At 39.1% G+C, this 22327-nt stretch overlaps 1 long non-coding RNA gene across 1 annotated transcript; it reads left to right on the forward strand.

Moving 5' to 3' along the window:
* Positions 1-16961: 16961 nt before the first annotated feature.
* Positions 16962-22197, forward strand: LOC146003198 (uncharacterized). Its single transcript, XR_014443802.1, has 3 exons — positions 16962-17122; positions 19419-19601; positions 22124-22197. It is a non-coding gene; the product is annotated as an uncharacterized LOC146003198 (long non-coding RNA).
* Positions 22198-22327: the final 130 nt, after the last annotated feature.

Consider the following 22327-nt stretch of genomic DNA (forward strand, 5'->3'; position numbering starts at 1 on the left):
GATTGCAGACGATTTTAACCAGCGTCACCCAGATAGGGTCTCCATCCATTATGGTACCGTCAGTAATGTGCTTTCAAAATTACGTGAAAAAGGGGCTGTGGCTGATAAACCAAAACCAGACGAGGCCAAGCAAGGCGACGACGGATAAAGCAACGTCCACAGCTGTGTTGGCTGCATTCTGCAAGAGTCCCCAACGCAGTACTAGTCGTCTAGCCCAGGAAAGTGGTGTTAGCCGCACGTCCATTATGCGGATTTTAAGCCTGAATAAGTGGCACCCGTATAAGCTGCAACTGCAGCATTACCTTTCAGAAGACGATTCTGATCGCATTGTGGAATTTGCGGAATGGGCCATGGAGCAAATCCGGCGTAACCCTGGTTTCGCCTTCGAAGTGCTATTTACTGATGAGGCAAACTTTTACCTGTCGGGCGAGGTGAACAAGCAGAACATCCGATATTGGTCGGACAGTAACCCGCATTGGTGTGTATGCATTTGCAGGTATTCGCGGAAAGGTGATGGTGTGGTGTGGTGTGTGAGGAACCCGTGTCGTGGGCCCTTTCATCGCCAACTGAACATTACCGGCGGTCGAGTATCGTCTCATGTTGGAAGAGGACATCTTGCCAGCTCTGTTGTCTGACGATGGGTCATTCCATGTGTTTTACCTACACGATGGCGCCCCTCCTCATTACGGAAATTGTGTTCGTCAGTACCTGGATGTGCAGTTTCCCAACACTTGGATTGGACGACGAGGTGCTGTGGAGTGGTCACCACGTTCCCCAGACCTCACTACGCTGGATTTCTACCTGTGGGGACATGTCAAGGTCATCGTTTACTCCGAGAAAATTTCGAGATATTGTTCACCTTAAGTAACGCATCATTGACGCATGTGCCAGCATTCCCCTCAAATTCCTACCTCTCTTCTGTAATAAATTCTCATGCTCAATATTTTGAAATTCAAAATGTCTATCTCAATTCCCTTACAGTAGTTTTCGGGGTGAAAATAAGCTTTCTTTAAGTTCCCAAGCAACTTCATTTTATAGGACAACAGGCACGGCAAGGTCTAAATAATTCTTTGTTATTATTGCACGATGTAGATATTTTCGCATTGAGTTTAACAATATAACCTATACATAATTGTATCTGGAATTAATCATCTTCTTATGTAGATGTCACCCTTGTATGATGCTAACTAAAAAACTAACTCTCTAGCCTTCTTAAACCCGAAGGTTCATGGCTGCAGCAACACAGGCCTTCCATCTGTCCCTATCTTGAGCAAGATAGCCTATATATACTCTTTTCCATCTCTACTAATTTCCATTACGTCTATCTCAACGTTGTCCCTCCATCTTCGTCTTGGCCTTCCTACAGGTCCCTTACCATCAGGTTTCCCACCAAGAATCCTGTAGACTCCTCTTTACTCTCCCATTCGTGCCACGAGACCTGCCCATCTAAGTCTTCTTGACTTAATTATTTTAATAATATCTGGACATGAATACAAATTATGTAGTTCTAAATTATGCAACCTTCTCCACTCACCTGTCTCCTCGTCCCTTTTAGGTCCAAATATTTTCCTAAGGATGCAATTTTCAAATACTCTCTATTTATGATCCTCTTTTAATGTAAGGGACCCAGTTTCACACCCATATAATACTACAGGCAAAATTACTGTCTTGTATATTTTAACTTTTAGTTTCTTAGATATCAAACGAGAATACAAAAGTTATGAAGAGAGAAGTAACATGCATTTACTGAATTAAGGCTACTTTTTATTTCCTCTTTAATATATTGTTGTAACCCCGTTTCCTGGGGTTAGAGAGGTCACAGGGAAGTTTCATTTAAACATTTAGGTAGAGCTTAATAATGTTTGATGGCTGAACCTGCTCCGTAGGAGGGTAGAGATATGGAAAGTTGGAGTAAAAGGTTATTCACGCTTGTTCATACCTGGTAGATGTGTGTGATGTCTTGTCCTAATGCTTCTCGCAGACCGAATCGTGACAGTTCCAAGGTTCTATCCAGCGACCCTCAGTTCACCAAGCCAAGCGATCCCTTGCGCCTTGTAGCATGCTAGGCAGCGGTAACTCCGTGTTCCATCGTCGTAGCTAGCAGTGTAACGTGTTGTATCGGACTAGTTATCCATGTAGCGTCGATGAGTGTCAGAATCAAAAGAGAGCTAGCTCCGGGACGGAGCTTGCTTTTATAATCTCAGGCGTCGAAAGGTTGTTAAACCTTTCGAACACGATAGATCTTGTTTAGATCCACGCGTTTGTCTTCCAGTTCCTTGGTTTACGAAAGTTACAAGTTAGCGCATTCTTGAGATCGCTCGCTGGTCGGACAAGTGCAGGAAATGAACAAGTGTGAATATTAACATGACGAGGTTTTCTCGGTCTAATGGTCTCCATATCTCTACATTCCCCTTGTTGAAATAATCGAGCCACTCTGTGATGGTCGACTATTTCGTCCGGAGTAGATTATATTTAAAAAATTAGGATTTATTAACAAACAAACGTGTAGAAGACCTATACAGTAAACCATTCACTAGAAGAATCACATCACCGTAAAAAAAAAATTGAAATCACCAGAAGAGTCATATCATATCATGGCACCAAACACCGTTGAGAAAAAATATATAAAACCACGTAGAGAAAAAAAATAATAAAATTGTAGGTCATAGCCTCTTATGAACTCAAAAAGTACGAGCACAATAACTAAGTCTTGAGGCATGGATAAAAATAATTACATAAGTGTAACACTGAACTAGTTTTGGTTGAGTGATGACAGCACAATAATAATAAAAAAAAAAAACAACACATGTCAGCACAGTGTGAGAAAACGCCGGGAACCGCAAGCGGTTGTATTTACTGTGTGCTGGGCTCAAAGTACACTCGGCGGAAGATACACAATGCTGGGCGGAGCCTTGAGGATGTTACCTATGGCAACTCTGTAAACTGCATGCCGCCATAGGCGGGACGTGCTGTGCAGCTGACGATAAAAAAAAAACACAAAAGAAAGAGACGTATCTCTAATCCAATATGGGTAGCATTCATGGGCACAAACTTTGGCACTGTAAATGACATATGTTTGTACTAATAGCGTGTGCCTTACGGTACTTGAAGTAGCTGAGCACCGGAACACTTGTAGCCGATGACAAATAACAATAAGGATCATGTGTCGTCAGTAAACACGGGCATTACGCACGGAGTGGGCGGGGCCTGTCGATGTAGATCGCCGTGACGTCAGCGAAGTTGAGTCTGGACGTCAAATTTGCGATGGCGCTTCGGGGCAAGAAACGTCCTGGGTAAGCGCTCCACATCTGGGTCGCGGCGTGGAAGATGGAAAAATCAGCCATGGGGTCCAGACGGGAACGGGTCCTTGTTGGTGCTGGAACTCCACAAAATCGTTGTTGGTCTCTGCGATGGGCCTAGGTCTGTCGCTCGATGGTCGGACAAGTGCAGTGGTGTCATGGGTCCAGGAACATCCGTGGCGATGAGATAATGAAACAAGCGTAAAAGGAAAAATTAGGAAAAAGCAAAAGGTAGTGGAGGAGAGTTACAATAAATGATGACGGGTTATGAAATCGACTGAAAAGGGACTTTCAGTTAAAACTGGTGAATTATTTTGGGGGGGGAGGGGAGGTAATATCTAATTTGAATGACGGCGAAGGGGCGTTAGGGGCGTTATTACTTATATGATGTAGAGTTTTTAAGGGGGCCTGTTTATGAGAAAAGAAAGGGAGAATTCAGCGATAATAGAACGAACTAAGTGATTACGAGACATTTCCTTCTGTAATATGTGTAAATGTCGTTTATAAAAACAATTGCAAGAATTTTACGTGTATTGTGGACAAAGGTTTAAGCGCCTTCGATTCGCTGCTAATAAAAAAAAATTGAAAAAGAAGTGACAAAGAGTAAGTAATAGATTTGTGTAATAGTTCATTGCAATATAAAGTAGGTTGTAATTTCATGGGATATGAGCTATACCATGTTGTATGCTATCAATATTTGAACTATAAAATTAAAGGAGAGATTGGGAACATTTGCCTAAATTTATTATATGCTTTATTAACATATTTAGTACATTGCAGCTTTCAAAGAAGCAGTTCGCGGTACACCTGAGCGTAAATAAAAAAAATTGCTATGGCCAAAAAGCCAAAAGTTCAAGTAAGTTCTACGCAGTTCATTTGTTCTTTATTTCTTTGTACTTTTTTCTTCATTTGAGCGTATATGTACCAGCAAATGGGGAAAAAAAAAAATATTTGCTAGTTAGAATCATAAACACACTAAGTACTTATTAGTCAAATCAGCTAAGTGATATGTTCTGACTATTACTATGCGTTTAAACGCAAATTATAAAATAACATTAAAATATCTGTAAAAAAAAAATTATTATTAGGCAAGAAATGTATTATAAATGTTCCGACGATTGAGATAGCATTCTGTAATCCTGATCTTGTTAAAATAAAAATGACCATGTTGTATTAAAAATAAAAATGAATTCGTTTTAACGCAGAAATGCAGTGCGTGCACGAGGAGTGGAAGAAGGGGGGGGGACGGTGGATGAGCGTGAGAAAATGCTGGATCATGCATGTACAATGTTCGCAACGAGGAGCGAGGAGGCTAAAGCGAGTGACAACGGAATGGCGTGTTAATGAATGTTAGTGGGGTTATCATGGCACTAGTCGTAGCGGGCTTTAAGTCTAGAAATAGTAATAGTGTCAGTCTTTTGTTTACTTCTCCCGTCGATGTAAGTTACCTCGTAGGAATTCTCGTTAACTTTACGAAGAATAGTTCCTTTGTACTTATAAGAGGACGCAAAGGCTTTTGACACGCCTGGAGTTGGAGTGGCATCTAGAATCCATACATGTTGTCCTGGTGAGTACTGTATTTTCCTAGAATTGCTGTCTACGTACCTTTTCTGCTGTTCGTAACGCTTGTTCAAGTTGTCATGTGCGGTCTTACGTATGGAGGTCAGGAGTTCAAGTCTCTGTGCGTTCGTCTGGGAAACATTGTCGGGGTTCGAAGGAAGGACAGCGTCAGCTAAGATCCTTGGGTTGTAACCAAATAAAGTAAAATACGGGCTCTGGAGGGATCCAGAATGGATTGTAACGTTGTGGCTGAACGCTGAGCTAGCTAAATAATCACACCACGAAGCTTTCTTTTCTAACACAAAGACTCTCATAGCTTTCTTTAAGTAACTAAATGAACTCTCAACTAATCCATTCGTGAAATGGGCACAAGTATCTACATATTTTAGTTGCACGCCTGTAATATTGGCTAGCTCTCGTAAGAGTAAACTTGAATTGGGCGTTGAACGATCTAAATAGATCGTCTCTGGGATGCCATGGACTAAAAAGACTTTCTCAACTAGGGCTGTTGCTATGTTTTGTGCATCGTGATTAGCCAAAGGAGCTGTAATTACATACCTTGTACAACTATCGACTACTGATAGGAAATATTTGTATTTGTGCGTTTTTGAAGAGACTAAAGGACCACATACGTCAATATGAATTCGTTGGAACGGAATTTGGGCTGGTTGAAATGTTTGCAGCGTATGCGGTTTAGAACCTTGTGGTTTCTTTGAAATCTGACAAGGGATGCAATGTCTAACCTTATCGTACACAAATTTCTTCATATTGGGGAAAAAGTAACGCATAAGCATTAAATTATATGTCTTTTGTGCGCCTTGGTGACTTCCATTCATTTTGTGTGCATGAATAAGATCGAAAACTTGATTTCTTAATGCATGAGGAATACAAAGTCTATCCCTATTACCAGTTTTGATTTTATTAGTCCTGTATAAGACTCCATTTTTGAGTACATAAGAATACGAAAGCTTTTCTAGTTTAGGGTCACTAGCTTTATCTTTGTTTTCTAATACATCAATAATGTCTCTGAAATAGGGGTCTTTACGTTGTTCTGAACTAATATCAAAATCTGCTGCTTGTGCATGAAATACTTGATGAAAAAATAAGTCATCATCATCATCATCATCTTTCTTGTCATGATTAGTCTTGTCAAGCGGTAAACTTGCACGGGAGAGTGCATCCGCAAGTTCATTTTTACTAGCGCTGACATGCCTTATTTCGAAATCAAAATTCTGAAAATAAAGGGCTCTTCTTCCTAAAATAGAACTATGATGTTTAGTTGAACGAAGATAAGATAAGGCTTTGTTGTCTGTGAGAACCACAAAATGTTGATTCATAAGAAAAAATTTGAAAGTTTTCAGTACGTAATATGCACCTGCAATTTCGAGTGAAAATGTGTCAGCTCTTTTCTCTGTTTCTGTTAAGGCTCGTGAACAATAGGCACATGGATGTAAATTTCCTTCTTCATCAGGCTGTAACAAGGCTCCTCCAATCCCAATTCCGCTCGCGTCAATGTATACATATGAGGGCCGTTTAGGGTCATAAGGGCGGAGGATAGGGGCGGACGTGATCATTTCTTTCAGTGTTTCGAAGCTTTTCTGGTGTTCATCAGTCCATTGAAACTTAACATTCTTCTTAAGAAGCTTAAATAAACATTCTGTGGGTCCTGCAAAACCTTGCACAAATCGTCGAATGAAATTGACAAGTCCTAGAAAACTTCGAAGCTTGCGTTTGGTGGTAGGGGTGGGATATTCCAAAATAGCTTTAAGAATGTGTTCTGAAATCTTAACTCCCTTTTGAGATACCAAATTACCAAGGACTTTAACTTCGGTAAAAGCTAGCCTACACTTAGAGGGTGATAATTTAAGGGATGCTGTTCGTAACTTCTGAAACACTCTGTCCAGTATGTTAAGCATGTGTGGGAGATTTGAACTGTAAATAATAATATCATCAGTGTAAACAGAAAGTTCTGAACTGTCTATTCCACTAAGGGCAAGTTCGCTTACTCGGTTCATTACACCGGGGGATGTTTGCAATCCCTGGCATAACCTAGCATATCTAAAACTACCAAGATTGTTGATAGAAAAGGCGGTAATGTCTTTAGAACGTTCTGTTAATCCAACCTGAAAAAATGCACTGGACATATCCAAAATTGAGTAATATTTCTTTCCAGCCATCTCTGTCATGATGGTTTTTATGTCTGGGGATTGTAAGGAAATCGGAGCTATTATGTCATTAAGCGCTCTCATATCAGAAATAAAACGGTAAGTCCCATTGGGTTTCTTAACTAATAGGACTGGGTGTCGATAGGGACTCCCTTCACAGCGTTCTATAACACCTTGGTCTAGTAACTTCTGAACTTCCTGTTTCATGGGTTCTCGGTAATGAAAAGGAATAGGGTAGGTTTTGGCATACACTGGGTTGTCATCTGTCAGTTTGATATCGTATTCCAAAACATTAGTTTTCGTCAATTTATCCCCTGGCCAGAGAAAAATATCTGCATACGTGTATGCGAGCTTTAGGATTTTTTCTCTTTCTTCTCGGGGAATATCAGGGTTAACTGTGAGGAGGGAGGGGTCAAATTTCTTTTGACTTTCACTAAGTTGTTGCTTTACTGTAGTATTTTCATTACAAGAGTATGAAAATGCAACATCTTCACTTTTATGTTCCCAAACGGAAGTAACATCAGTTAAAATTTCACATGTCGATATTTCGCCTACTATTGTGTCACTTTCCAAAGTGATTGTGGTTTCCGTAGGGTTATGTATGTGAATGACAGGTGACTGCGGGTTTACTGCAGCATTGGGAAGGACTACTGGATGCTGGCTCATAAAGGAAGCAGATGGTGTAAAAAGTACAGGCTTATGGGTATTAGGTGTTGTAGTGGTAATGTTCAAATTGATATAAGTCTTGGATCGTGGACTTAACTGAACTGTGTTTGAAAGGGTAGCTTTTCCCTCATACACATTTGCATTTTCAATTTGGGTAAATATGTCATGCGACAGCTGGTGAGTCTTGTACTTTGATCTTAAAATACTATAATTAGGAGTACGTCCTAAATGACAAAGAGTTATTGTATTGTCTTTTAATGACATTTCGCACCTTTGCGTTCGTAAAAAGTCATTTCCTAAAAGGGGAGGGACGTTAACTGAATCTACTATTCTAAATGGGTGCGAATATTTACGTTTTCCAATTATGATAGGAAGAACTACAATTTCAGACACACTCAGTTTCGATCCGGACACACCTTGGATTGTGGATTGTACTTTGTATGTTTTTCTTTCAATAGGGAGAAGATGGGAAGGATAAATTGAGATTTGGGAACCCACGTCAATAAGTAAATCTACCTGTTTTCCTTGTATACTACTATTAATAAAGTATAGGCCATTTCTCTCAATTATAGGAACTTTATCTAATCTGGTATTATCTTCGATTTCGTCCCTGCAAGTCGAAGACGATTTTAGTTTAAAACACTGTCTCGTTGTGGCTTGTAAAAGCAGTTGTCGCTTTCGTGATTATAACGACCACAAAACTTGCAAGCTGAGGTATTTGCATCGTCGCGATTAGCCTGATCTCGACGTTGAAACCTCTTGTTACCATTGCTTCTGAACTGGCCTCTTGAGTTCGATCGAAAGTTACCTCTGTGATTAGCTCTAGAATTATTATTATTTCTGTAGGAAGAGTTATTATTCCCCTTGTTGAAACCTCTGTTATGTGCGTTTTGATTAGCCGTTTTCGCAAATTCCAGCACATTTGAGCAAAGGTTGAAGAGAGAACTGGCGTTGATCTCTTCGTTCGAGTGCAGAGTTAACGTCGACATTTGTGACGAAAGTTTGTTTATTTCGTCACCAGAGGCGGCATTTGGAGCGTGTTCTACTCTGGGTACGGCTAGTGTCGCCGCGCAGCGGGCACTATCAGAACTCGGTATATGATGCATTCCTTGATACACTGTGTGGGAACTATTATTTACGAGAGCCGGATTGGACTGTAGACTTTGGACTTGTGGTGTCAATGGTGGGAGAGAAAAAGATGGACACTGGTTGTATGGTACAAAGTGCTGAGCTCGGTTGTGTGCACTACTGGGGAGGGGGGAATAGACCTGTGCATGCGGACAGCTGTGAAGTGGTGACGGGGTGAATGTCTGGGGCAAGCTCGCCTGAGCGATAGCCTGATCAATTTCCATTTTCTCTTCCAACATACGGGAATTAATTAATGACTGCTGGCGTTCGAAATTCTGTAGGTGGGCAATTAATTCTTCTGTTCTAGCAAAATGCTTGTTGGTTAAACAGCCAATGTATTTGGCTCGCAGTCCCGTGATGATGTAAGAGAGAGTTTGTTCTTCAGTGGCGTTCGGGAAGTATTGCTGGACTAATGCCTTTTTAGCAATAACGTAGGTGTGAATGGGTTCGCTTACCACCTGTTTTCTCTGGAGAATTATCTGTACAGGATCTGCTGACAAGTATGTTCCCCTAAATAGCGTACTTAGTTCGTCTTTGATATGGGTGTATGTCAAGTCTACAAAATTGGGTCGTTTCTGTATGTCATGAAAATAAGTTAAAGCGGTGTCCGTCAAAAATAAAGGTAACATCTCTTTACGCTTAGCTTCCGTCCATCCTGCGGCGTGTGCTACATTTTGAAACTTAAGGAAAAATGAGTCAATGTCCTTAGGGTCATTTCCGCTAAATGGTGCCGGGTATAATGCAGTTGGAATTTGGGTGGCCATGTTAGTCGTGGGAATTTCTACAGCTACGTTACCAGAATTATTAACAGTGTTAGAGGAAGTTGAAACGGGAGCCGGGGTACTCGCTAAGGGTTGGGGTCGGTTTCTGTCGGGTGTTTGCAGTCCAAGGACAAATTGAGGGTAATTTCTATTAGCAGACCTTAACCGTGTTAGTGGAGGGGAGGGATTTGGGGATAAAGGTCGTGAATTTATTGGATTTGCCGTGATTGCAGTTGCTAACTCTATGATTTGGTCGAGGGAGGAATCTAGGTGTTCGTGCAACGCTATCTGTGACGTATTCATAAACGAAGGTTCGTCGTGCTGACCAAAGAACAAATGAAAGTATGGGTATACAGTTATTTATGTCATTAATATATCGCTGGTCAAATAAGTATAAGCAAATGTTCTCATTCCTGTGTGAATGATGCTTGAATACACGTTATGTAGAAGAACTTGATTTTTGTTGAAAAAGGGGGGGGGGGACTCGGCATAAAAGAAAAAGAGGGGTTGTTTTCCATAGGGTAATACACAAAATTGTCACTGGGTCTGACGCATCTTAAGCGTACTGTGTGAATATGAATGGGAATTACTAAAAATTTACTTTAAAAATGCTCCCAAAGTGGGAGGGAGGGGTGGGAGGGAATCATTTAATGTAAAGCAATTCGTACAGGAGGGTACGCAATTGCAAAAAGGGCCTGAAGCAACTCCACCATGTTGTAACCCCGTTTCCTGGGGTTAGAGAGGTCACAGGGAAGTTTCATTTAAACATTTAGGTAGAGCTTAATAATGTTTGATGGCTGAACCTGCTCCGTAGGAGGGTAGAGATATGGAAAGTTGGAGTAAAAGGTTATTCACGCTTGTTCATACCTGGTAGATGTGTGTGATGTCTTGTCCTAATGCTTCTCGCAGACCGAATCGTGACAGTTCCAAGGTTCTATCCAGCGACCCTCAGTTCACCAAGCCAAGCGATCCCTTGCGCCTTGTAGCATGCTAGGCAGCGGTAACTCCGTGTTCCATCGTCGTAGCTAGCAGTGTAACGTGTTGTATCGGACTAGTTATCCATGTAGCGTCGATGAGTGTCAGAATCAAAAGAGAGCTAGCTCCGGGACGGAGCTTGCTTTTATAATCTCAGGCGTCGAAAGGTTGTTAAACCTTTCGAACACGATAGATCTTGTTTAGATCCACGCGTTTGCCTTCCAGTTCCTTGGTTTACGAAAGTTACAAGTTAGCGCATTCTTGAGATCGCTCGCTGGTCGGACAAGTGCAGGAAATGAACAAGTGTGAATATTAACATGACGAGGTTTTCTCGGTCTAATGGTCTCCATATCTCTACAATATTTTTCACTTGTTAATATTACTCCTAAGTATTTGAATTTGGAAACTGGTTCAAACGAGATGTTATCAATAATTAGATTTTGAATATTACCTAACAATTGGTTTCGGCCTGTAAGCATATATTTAGTTTTCTCTTTGTTAACTTACAAACCTATCTCTTTAGCAGTCTTGAAAAATATTTTAGCATTATTCTTAATTGTATTTATATCATCCCATAATAAGTCTACATCATCTGCATATATGCATCAATCATATATTTAGTGTTCTCTTTGTTAACTTCCAAACCTATCTCTTTAGCAGTTTTGAAAAATATTTTAGCATTATTCTTAATTGTATTTATATCATCCCCTAATATGTCTACATCATCTGCATAGTCCTTCGTTAGTTTCTTTTACCTTCCTAACAGCATATTCTAAGGCAAAATTAAAGAGCAATGGATTTTTTATGTCCTCATTGCATTCTGCGTTCTACCACCAACGACTGAGATATTATCATGTCAGATGATTCAATGATGTTATATGTTGAAGGATTTGAAGCATACACTGTTTGAAAATATTCAGCAAAACCATTAGTAATTAATATGTTCGTTTCCAATCTATTACCCTTATACATCATATGAGCTAGTTTCCTATTTGTTTCTGTCTTGTTTCTTATAAAATTCCAAAATGGTTTGATGTTACTTATTAAATTGTTTTCTATTTCTGATACATATGTTTTATGTGCTATATTTATCATTCTTTTTAGTTTTATACGTAATTCAACAAATTTAGTTTGATAATAATCTGAATATTTCATCTATCATCTGTATGTTTCTTTTTATTTTAAGTTTCTTATTATATCAGATGTAAACCAACATGGATAAGAACGTTCTTTACATATTGATCTTTTCGGCACATATATGTCTATCACACCATTAATTAGTTTGTAAAAAAAAGTTTAAGGCTTCATTGGGATTATTGTAAGTAGCTAAATTGTCCCATTTTTCATTTTCCAAGTGTTTGTACATATTGCATAAGTCTGCCCTTTCATAATTGTATACATTAACTGAATTTGATTTAACACTAGTAACCTTTTTGTTTACAAAGACCTGAATAATTAGTGACGGTTGGTGGTGGTCTTCCTCAAGCAACGGGTATAAATTTCTAATAAGAGTCATGCTATCACTTATGTTTATCAATAATAAATCAAGGATTTTTCCCATTTTTATTTTTTACGTGATTGACAGATTTAAGAATGCCCATTGATAAAATATTAGCAAGAGAGGTACAAATAGGTCCACCTTCCAATAAATAAAATTGATCATATATTATTGTGGTAATATTAAAATCACCAATAATAATTACTTTCAAACTATACAGGTTAGCAATCTCCTCAACAAGTTCAAATAAATCCTGATGGTGAGACGTACAACTCTACACCGTTTCTGCTAAAAACAAGTTTCTTGTACAAGAGAAGAAATGTATATGTTTCCTAGTTACAGATTGTACTGGTTTGCAAAAATAAAAAAGGGTTTTAAGATTTAATATGCAACGTGCCACCACAATTCTAACCCCAAGATCTGGAGATATGAATTGGCAACAATCTGCTCTTTGCTGTTTGGGAACTCAGTTTGGACCATGAGTTCTCACTCAGGAATTGGGATTAAGACGATCCCCAGTCTTCCAGGAAAACATTACATAAAAAAAAAAAACAATTTTTAAATTAATAAGTCTAAAACCTTTAATACCGTATCGCGCGCGTTACTTAAGTTTTTGCACAAACAAAAATGAATTATATGTTATGTCCTGCTCGATCTAAGGCAGTGATAAGCAAAAATTTTAACGAAAGATTACACTCATCGCCTTTACCGTTGACAGCAAGACCTTAACTGCTTACCTCATGCAGCCTCAGGCGTGAGGCACAGCATGACAGATTCTATCTTAACAATGCTACCAACTCATATCATAAAAATAGCACAAGAAAAACTGATAATGTATATAAAGTAAGACTTGAAGCTTTCCTGGCAACGAATGATGAAAAGATTCTCTCCGGGTATCGACCAGTTGAATTGTGGAAAGATTCCAAGCTTTCGAGAGCTAACGTCACTCTCATCCTCAGGGTAGAAGTGTTCTACCCTGAAGATGAAAGTGGCGTTATCTCTCGAAAGCTTGAAATATTTTCCATAACTCACCTGGTCGATAGACCGAGAGAATCTTTTCATGATAATGTATATATAAGATCAATGGTAATTAGCGATAGTAAGCTCAGGTTATGGTTGGCAACAGCTAAAAATGCCAGCGTGGAAATTTTGACGTCGCCATTTACACACAGCATCATACCCCAAATCTAAAATAAACAGCCAATACTAAAACGTATTATTGTGCTCTGTGCTTTAATGTTATAATATTAAACAAGGTTAAAAAAAACGAAGGAATTCACAGAAGTTTATCAAGGCAATTGAAACAGAACATCATTCGCTTCAAAATATGTTTCGTGCCGACCTCCGTAGCATAGTGGCTAACACAACTCGGTACGGCACCAGGTTCGAATGCTGGCTTGGGCATCAGTTTTCTGTGTGAGTGTCCTTTCACCAATTTCATCATATCATCACTCATCCTCACCGTCGCGATTAGCTAAAAGTAGTAGAAAAGCGAAATAAAATAAACAACGCAAATCGTAGGACCTCACCGATGGCGCAGTGGTAGCGTCGTTGCCTTGTAACCAGGGGGTCCTGGTTCGATACCCGGTGGAGGCACATAGTGGTTCAGATCCCAATTTTAACTGTAGGTCCAGTCCCGATTAGCCTTACTATGCGTAAAGTGGACTTAAGACACCTTTTCAATCAATCATTCAACAAAGTGTTTCGATTCAACGTAATTTAATGAAAGAAGTAAGTGGTTTTATGTATATATTCAATCTTATACATTTTGGCTTAATTCTTATCTATTTTTGATCACGAAAATTAAGCAAAATACACAGCTACCTATACCAACTTCTGAATGAAGAGAAATTGTATTTTTGGTATTATAGTGAAACGACGACAAAAAAAACCTGCGAGACCCGCGACTCCTGTACACCGTACTCAGGGACTGGCGAAAGCTTTATGCCTCGAGCTGAACGGAAAAAGGTAAAGGTACGTGGACACATTTCGCCGAAGGATCTTTTCCTTGTGGTCGCTCTATACATAGCTATATGTTGTTTAAAATCATTGCATAACACGCTGTAAGCTTAAGCAACAGTTACTCGCTATTATTATTCCGTTCATATTTTAATTACATTCCTTTGTAGTTCTTCTTGGTGGAGTGGTTAGAGTGTTACGACGACAAAGGTTCAGGGTTCGAATCCTGGCTTGAGAATCGGGTGTTATTTGTGAGTGTCCAATCATGAATTTTATCGATAAGCCAAAATTGGCAGAGAAGCGTAGTAAAACAAACCAAAAATGAATCTTTTCTAGCTGAAAACAACATGCCAAAACCCTAGCCACGTCTTTTGTTATTCCAATAGATATTATTTTGGGAGTACTGCCCTGAAAAACACTGGTGAAAGGGACATAGAAAATGGTCTCAGAATGTTCGCAACACATTTTGGTTAGTGTTGCCCACGAGACGAGACTTTGGCCTGTCTCGTCTCGTGGAAATGCTGTCTCGTCTCGAAAATATTCGTTTGTCTCATGACACATGGTCAATCTCGTCTCGTCTCGAATTTTTAAAAGCCTGTCCCGTCTCGTCCCGTGGGCAACACTAATTTTGGTCAAGAGTGGTGCTAAAATATTGTTAATAACGACCATTTGTCAATGGTATTTTAACACTCCGAGGTTAAAGATTGGCCAAAATATGGTGTGTACTTCTTGGAACTACTGTCCGCGTTGCTTTAGCACTATTTTTTTGTACCTTCAGAAAACAAAAACTGTAATAAATAATAAAAACTAGAAGGAACATCTGCAATTCCATGTATGAACCATTCTTCTTCAAAGAAGTAAATTCTGAAAATCATTTTAAGGTTTTAAACACTAATCTTTTATTCAATCTGTCACTTTATTTAGAAATACCAAAGCAACCATTTGGATGTATTAGTTTCTCTTTATTAGAAATAATGACATAGCTAACATTTTTTGTCTTGTGTATCTTTCTTTTTCGCATAGTCCTCTGAATTATGAACAGATATGTTTCGTGCGAAACATTCGTGAATGCAGAGGCCCATTTTTGTTACAGAGGTTTACAAGGACAATCTTCTGCACTAATAAAATATATTTTTAGCCTCCTCGATGGCGTTGAGCTAACATTGTCGCCTTGTAATAAAGGGGTTCCCTTGTTCGATACCCGGTGAAGGCACATAGTGGTTCGGATCCCACTTTAATCTTTATGTCCAGTGTCAAGCAGCCTTATTGTGCATAAAGTAGACTAAAAAAAAATTCCATTCAATAATAAAACCTTTAATATTTTCTGTCAGTATCATCTCTTGTATGCAACAATAGCAGTGACATGAAATGCAGTCAAGGAATGAAGGTGAGAGGATCCATGCGAAGGAAGTTTTTAATAGAAAGAAAAATATTTTCTGTGGATCTATGAACAAAGACTATAGAGTGACCACAAGGGAGAAAAACCTCGGAGGAAAAGTCCCCGCGCAGCTCTCTCTTCTTCCGTTCAGCTCGGGCCATAAGGAGGTATGGTTTAGTCTCCCCCTCCCCTCCTCGCGGGAGTACGGTGCATAGGAGTTGCGTTTCTGTGCAGGGTTTTTTTTTTTTTGCTTGTGGTTCCACTATAATGAAATGCATTTTATGGAGTGTAGCTCTATATGGTGTGGAAATATGGGCACTGAGAACAAGTCAGAAAGAAACGATTGGAAGGTCTAGATAAGATGTGGCTATGGAGACGAATGGAACGGGTGGAATGGGCACCGGTGGAATGGACGAATGGAAGGGGTGGAATGGGCAGAAAAAGCTAGTAATGAAACAGTGCTAGAAATAGTTGGTGAATCGAGATCAATGCTGGAGATAATCATGAAGAAAAAAAAATTGTTGGTCTACTGGATGATAAAAAGTTGTATCCTAAGGGATACTTTTGAAGGAATGGTTGAGGAAGAGACACTTGCAAGTATGGCTCTTCTATAGGAGTGTTCTAGAAAACAGTTGAAACTTATACATCAGGTGCTGAGAAACAAATATACAACACCAAGCTATACAATTAGTCATTATGTTACGTGAGCATAGCTTGGTTGCTATTTTATGGAAAAATCTGTAAAGATGGGGCAATTTACATTATGTGTTCTGTGTGACAACATATCACACGTTTGCCACACGTACAATGAGTTTCGCAAAATATAGTTTTAAAAGATTAAAACGAATCTGAGATATGACGATGATGATAATAATAATATCGTATTTCACACGAACACACCTTCTTCCATTTAATCAGACTAGTGACAGTACACAGGTTGCCAAACTCCTTTCTAACGATAGAAAATTTAGTATTACTGCTTACGTTGATTGAAGTAGTCACGAAAAAAGTGATATTCCTTACAAGGTTTCAGTTTTTTCTGATGTGTTGAAGGGCTACATGATGGTACGAGAATTCTCAAGTAATTTAGATTCAAGTAGGTTATTTTTCTACCAAGTCAATGGCAACCAGCAGTGCTTGCAAACCTAAACAAGGACGGACATACATCCTGAGTAGGCTCCAGCCACGGTGCATTCTTGAGTATTTGATTACGTGATTGCGTGCATAGGACTGGGGACGGAGTATTGATGTCTTAGTTCAAGGTTGTAACATGATATGTACATGTACAACACTGGGATATCGAGTAACGCTTTAGCCTACAAATTATAATTGCAATTACATCAAAATGTTACAGAATAGAAATGAAATGTCAAACACTAAGATTTCAGAAAATTCATTAAATTCTTACGTTACCATGATCTGTTTGAACTACCTTGCATTATCCCATGGAATCAATGAATGTTAGTGTTCCACAAACAATATATGTTCCCAAGCCTGGCAACACTGACTTCGGGGTTTCCCCGACCCTTGCGGGTGTTTTATTGGCTAGGAGCGGCTGCAGACGCACGCGAAGACTACATGCTTCTGTTCAAACCGGAGATCTTTTCACTTCCACGTTAACAAACACACTTGTCGGTTTAAACTAATTAATGAAGACATCTAAATACCAACTACAGCTATTCACGCGGAAGGGAAAGGATTACAAGAACGTTCGCAAGTCGTCGGAGTGCCAGGTAAGTGTTATTCTCTAAACCCTAAAAGCTTTTTCACTACTTCAGTAATGAGTACGTTCTTCTTAGCTTCTATTATAATGTATGTTATGTATTGTCATGTCTTGGATGTGGAAGTAACACAATGTTGAGGTTGCGGCACTGTGTGATATGTGTGGTTTGAACCCAGTGTATGTCAATTTTATAAGTAATTAAATTATCCATATGGTTAGAAAATAAAAATAATTAGGATACTATAAAATTGTCCTGCACCGTTGCAGCGCGAACTAAGGCGTCAGGCTTTGGGTTTGGTCTACGGGACGCGAGCTTGTTCGAGTATCCTGGGGAAAGATTAGCAACTTTTCTCGTGAGATTTCGGCCTGTATATGAGACCGGTGACCACCCACCATATGAGGAAATTGGGCAGCTACGCTTGAGTAGCGAAACCCAGTCATGGAAACCAACAACAATGACTGGCGGTTCGTCGTGCGGAACATACGTCACCCCGTAACTGATTGGATAATCTCCCACCTGAGGCAAGTGAGAATGAGGCTCTGGCAATCAATGGCTGTCACGCCATCCGTGTCTGTGTATCCGTGACAATCAGGGAATTATATCTAATCTAATGTATAAAAATGGATATATGTATGTGTGTATGTGTGTTTCTTCCTGCATAGCTCTCGAACGACTGGAGCGATTTCAACCAAACTTGGTAGGCGTATTACTTGCCATTTCAAAATAAACACTGTGAGGGTAAGACACCCCTGGCACCTTTAGGTGTTGGGTGACATGTACAAATAATCGAAAACGACCGATATTAGTGTGGAATAAATAGTTTTCTGGGTCGCCAAGATGAACAGTGGCACTCCCAATGCCGTTCAACTCCACGTTCATCACCTATCGGGATGGGTGGTTAGAGGGGGTGAAAAATAAAATGTCAAAAATGACCTAGATAAGTGTAGAAACCATAGTTTTCGGAGTCTCTAAGTTAATTGGTGACATTCACGATGACAAAACTTGGTACACATATGACTTACAATCTGGAAAGAAATACTGTGCCGTTAAGACACCCCTGGCACACCTAAGAGTGGGAGTGTGAAGGGGTGACATGTAAAAATAATGAAAAACAACGAATATTAGTGTGAAATCCATAGTTGTCGAGGTCGCAAAGATGAATAGTGAAATTCCCAATGCCGGTCAACTCCAAGACACTCCTGGCACCCCTAGGGGTGGGGGTGGGAAGGGGGTGAAATGTAACACGACGGATATTAATGTGAAATCGATAGTTTTCGGGGTCTTTAAGATGAAAAGTGACACTCCCAATTCCGTTCAACTCCAAGACACCCCTTGCAACCCTAGGGGTAGGGTTGGGAAGGGGTGACATGTAAAAAAAATCGAAGAAGACCGATATTAGTGTCGAATCTATCGTTTTCGGGGTCGCTAAGATGAATAGTGACACTTCCAATGCCGTTCAAACACAATACACTCCTTGTACCCCTAGGGGTGGAGGTAGGAAGGGGTGACATCTAAACATAATAAAAAACGACCGATATTAATGTGGAATATATAGTTTTCGGGGTCGCTAAGATGAATAGTGACACTCCCAATGCCATTCAACTGCAAGATTCCTCTGGCACCCCTAGAGGTGGGGGTTGGAAGGGGTGACATGTAAACCGACAGATATTAGTGTGGAATCCATAGGATACGGGTTCGCTAAGATGAATGGTGACACTCCCAATGAGGTTCAACTTCAAGTTCAGTTTACACTGTAGTTAGAATTGAGGACTAAAAGTGGTAAACGTTGTAAGTGCCAAAAGCGAAAGTGTTGGTAAATCGCATCGTACCGCACATTAACCCTTAAGATCGTGCACACTAGTGACCACTTTACACGCCCTTTGAACTACTTAGAGGCCTACCAGTCTCATTTCACGTTTACCACATTATAAAGCATGGCATATTTCACAGTTTAACGTGGAAAACGATGTTTGGATTATTGCGGCACTGACAGCGTTTACCAATTTTAGTCTTCAATTAATTATTTTCCTGTTTAATAGAAGATTGGTATAAATAAATACCCAGGCAACGCCGGGCAATCAGCTAGTAACAAATAAATAAGATAATCAAATATAGTTATATTCAATTTTCATGATTTGTTATTTTGTCAAAATGCTGCACAGCGCATTGGTAGAGAGTTCTTTTCCTGCATCAGAAAATAATCTATTGATATTTCTTGCTGCACCTCAAGTGTGATAATGCGTAATAATCTCAAGTATAGTGCTAATGAATTAATTTAATTTAATGTTTGTTGGTATTGTTGCAGAGGCCAGCAAAATTTAAAGGAAAGTTAAGGAAAAAATCCATATAAATTCTGTTCTTCTCTTTCCCTCGAGGAATAACCGAAGACAAAATGAACAACAACAAGACATGTCGCCTCTGCAGAAAACATTGTACCACTCGTTTCAGTACATCCACAAAGAATTTGGATGTCGCTGTTCATGAACAGGTAAAATGAATTTCCTGACCTTGTTCGTCTCATTTCCAGAGTTATGTTGTCTCTGAATCCTTGTACTCTTACCTTCCGCATGGTCAGAACTAGAAGTTTCTTAACTTACATAATTTCTAATGTTTGTCGCCCACATTCATTCATACATAATCTGAAGTTTCATTTCTCCCACGTCATTGCTGGTTTAATTGTGTGTATTTTATGTTTGATATCCTAAACAAACCACATGAAATAATAAGCTAACGCAATAGGAACGAATTTGGCAATCAGCAATAATCATTCAGTGAAAAGATGCAAGGATAGCACGCTATTATTTCTTTTCGGTACAAGGTATCCCAAAATAACTTTAACAAAAGTTGAGTGCTGGTAAATGTAAAAAAAGCAAACAAGTAAACAAATGCCATAAAAGTGCTTAATTTCTGCGCTGTGGACGCTCATAATCTAACCTGCATGTATACAACCCATCACACCAAACGATCGATCTGACGTAACTTCCAGGAACTCATGAAACGATTGTTAAGACAGGCGACATGAAAACTAAGGTGACCAGACGTCCTGATTTTCGCAGGACGATCATTTTTTTGAGGGTCATGTCCTGCAGCCTCGTACTAAATGTCCTTCGAAATGTCGTGCCAAACACCCAGGCAAATTGCTTACTTCTGTGAAACTGTTAGTGCCTTTAAAATTGTTCGTTTGCAAAGAAAGACTTGTAGATGTACAAGTTTTAATATTAATTTCACAACGTATTATTGTTTTATTTTAAGAAAGGAAGGAAAAACAAAACAACAGCAGTAAGAAAAGAAATATGGAAGTTAATCTGTAAAGTAGAAAATATAAGCAGTAGGGGACCTGGGTATGGATGTTCTTTGTGAGTGTCTGTTCATTAATTTAATCATGTCATGGCTCATATTCATTGTGACAATTATCCAAAAGTGAATGAAAAGCGATGTTAAATAACAAAAATCAAATCAAGATGAAAACAAAATAAAGGTAATTGTGTAATATTTCAGGATACAATTAAGCAGCGTGATTTTTTCTTTGCCAAAAAGGTGGGGAGGAGTGCACTTGACCTTGTGCTCTTTAGTTATAGTTGCAACAGCCCCCGTACACATCCATGGATGTCCTTTTTTAGTTTCAGACAATCAGGTCACCATTGAATACAATAATTTCGGAGTCTTACCTGAGCCAAATTCAAAACAATGGCTATTTAGGATGATTTAGCTAATAAGACAGCATATTCAGAAACTGACAAAGACAAAAAATATCCAATAAATACGGAAAGAAATTCAAAACTGTCTCCATCGTGTTTAGAGTTTTATGCAACATCATAACATTAACATTGGTTCATAAACAGAGATTCCCATAAATTGCACTTTCTTCATATGGGAATTAGTTTCCCTATTTCGTGTTTTTGTTGCTCATTGCATTATTGAACGAGATAGATTGTTAAGCGAAATTCCAATTGACTAAACGTCATAAATATCCACATTTTAGAAAGACGCACACATGCTAGCCTTTGCTTCATTCTTGAGACTGCATTGTTGCAGCGGACGAGCGAGCTTTTCTCACGTAGATTATTTGTCCGGGATAATACTTGTGTATTTATAGTGGTAATGTGGCCGACTTGTAATTAATAGATCCAGGGTTCGATACCCAGATCCCACTTGAAATTGTATGTATATTCCCGATTAGTCTATCTGTGCATAAAGTGAACTTAAAACAACAAAAGCCAACGCAAGGGTTGAATAACATTCCTCTGTTAATTTTTGTGTTGCCTTGTGAATTCCTGAATTCCAAGCACCCTATACACCTCTCTATTTGACATGTATGGATAATTTGGCGTTATTCTTAATAAGGAGTTGGTTTCTATATTGGTTTTAATGTGAGAATTATTTAGTATTTGGACGAAGATTTTCATTCTATTGCAAGAACTCATACCATTATTTTGTTTTCATTAAGGGTCTTGGCACCCATTTGTATATGATCAATTGTACTAATGTACCTACCTGTAACTTTCAAATACAATTTATTACAAAATTACAATCTGCGTGTTCGAATTGAAGTGGCGTACACATCATCTTTGCATTTGTTAGTCCGCCGATCAGACAAATAAAACAGTCATCAGGCGCGTACTTCCTCCAAAATAATATCAATAGATTCCCTGAATGCTGCAAACGATGGAAACTGTCCATAAAACCTTCTTAAACCCCCTATATAACAATTTGTTTGAAACAAAACTATCCTGAAGGTGACTGAGCACAACACCGAGGTCTTGGTATCCTAATAGAGTCAAAACTCGCTTTTGAAAATCCGATCTAAGCCATCACAAAAAGTCAATACGTATGCTAAGCACAGTGTACAGTTTTTACAAAAATCAATAACCTAAGAGCACTTTGCAATTTACTTCAAAATATTCGTCACAATTTTTTTGCTCGCATCAGACTCCAGAGGCTCAAATCTATTTGTTTGGATTGGTTTTAGATTGATTCGATAAATAATTTATATGATTTTTTTCTCTTCAGATCACCAACTGCATGAAAGTACTTCAATATGTATGCATGTATTGTCGAAAAGAAATTGAAAAGTACTCTGAATTTAAACGCAAAGGCTACATCTTAGATGATCCTGTGGAAGACTCTACCGTTGACGGAAATAAAAGGAATGATAAGGAAAGCGCCACTACAAGTAAAACTTCAGCCCAGCAGGTCAGTCCTCAGTTGCGGGTT

This window comes from Lepisma saccharinum, chromosome 19 (assembly GCF_977018435.1).
Source record: "Lepisma saccharinum chromosome 19, izLepSacc3.1, whole genome shotgun sequence".
NCBI classification, from domain to species: domain Eukaryota; kingdom Metazoa; phylum Arthropoda; class Insecta; order Zygentoma; family Lepismatidae; genus Lepisma; species Lepisma saccharinum.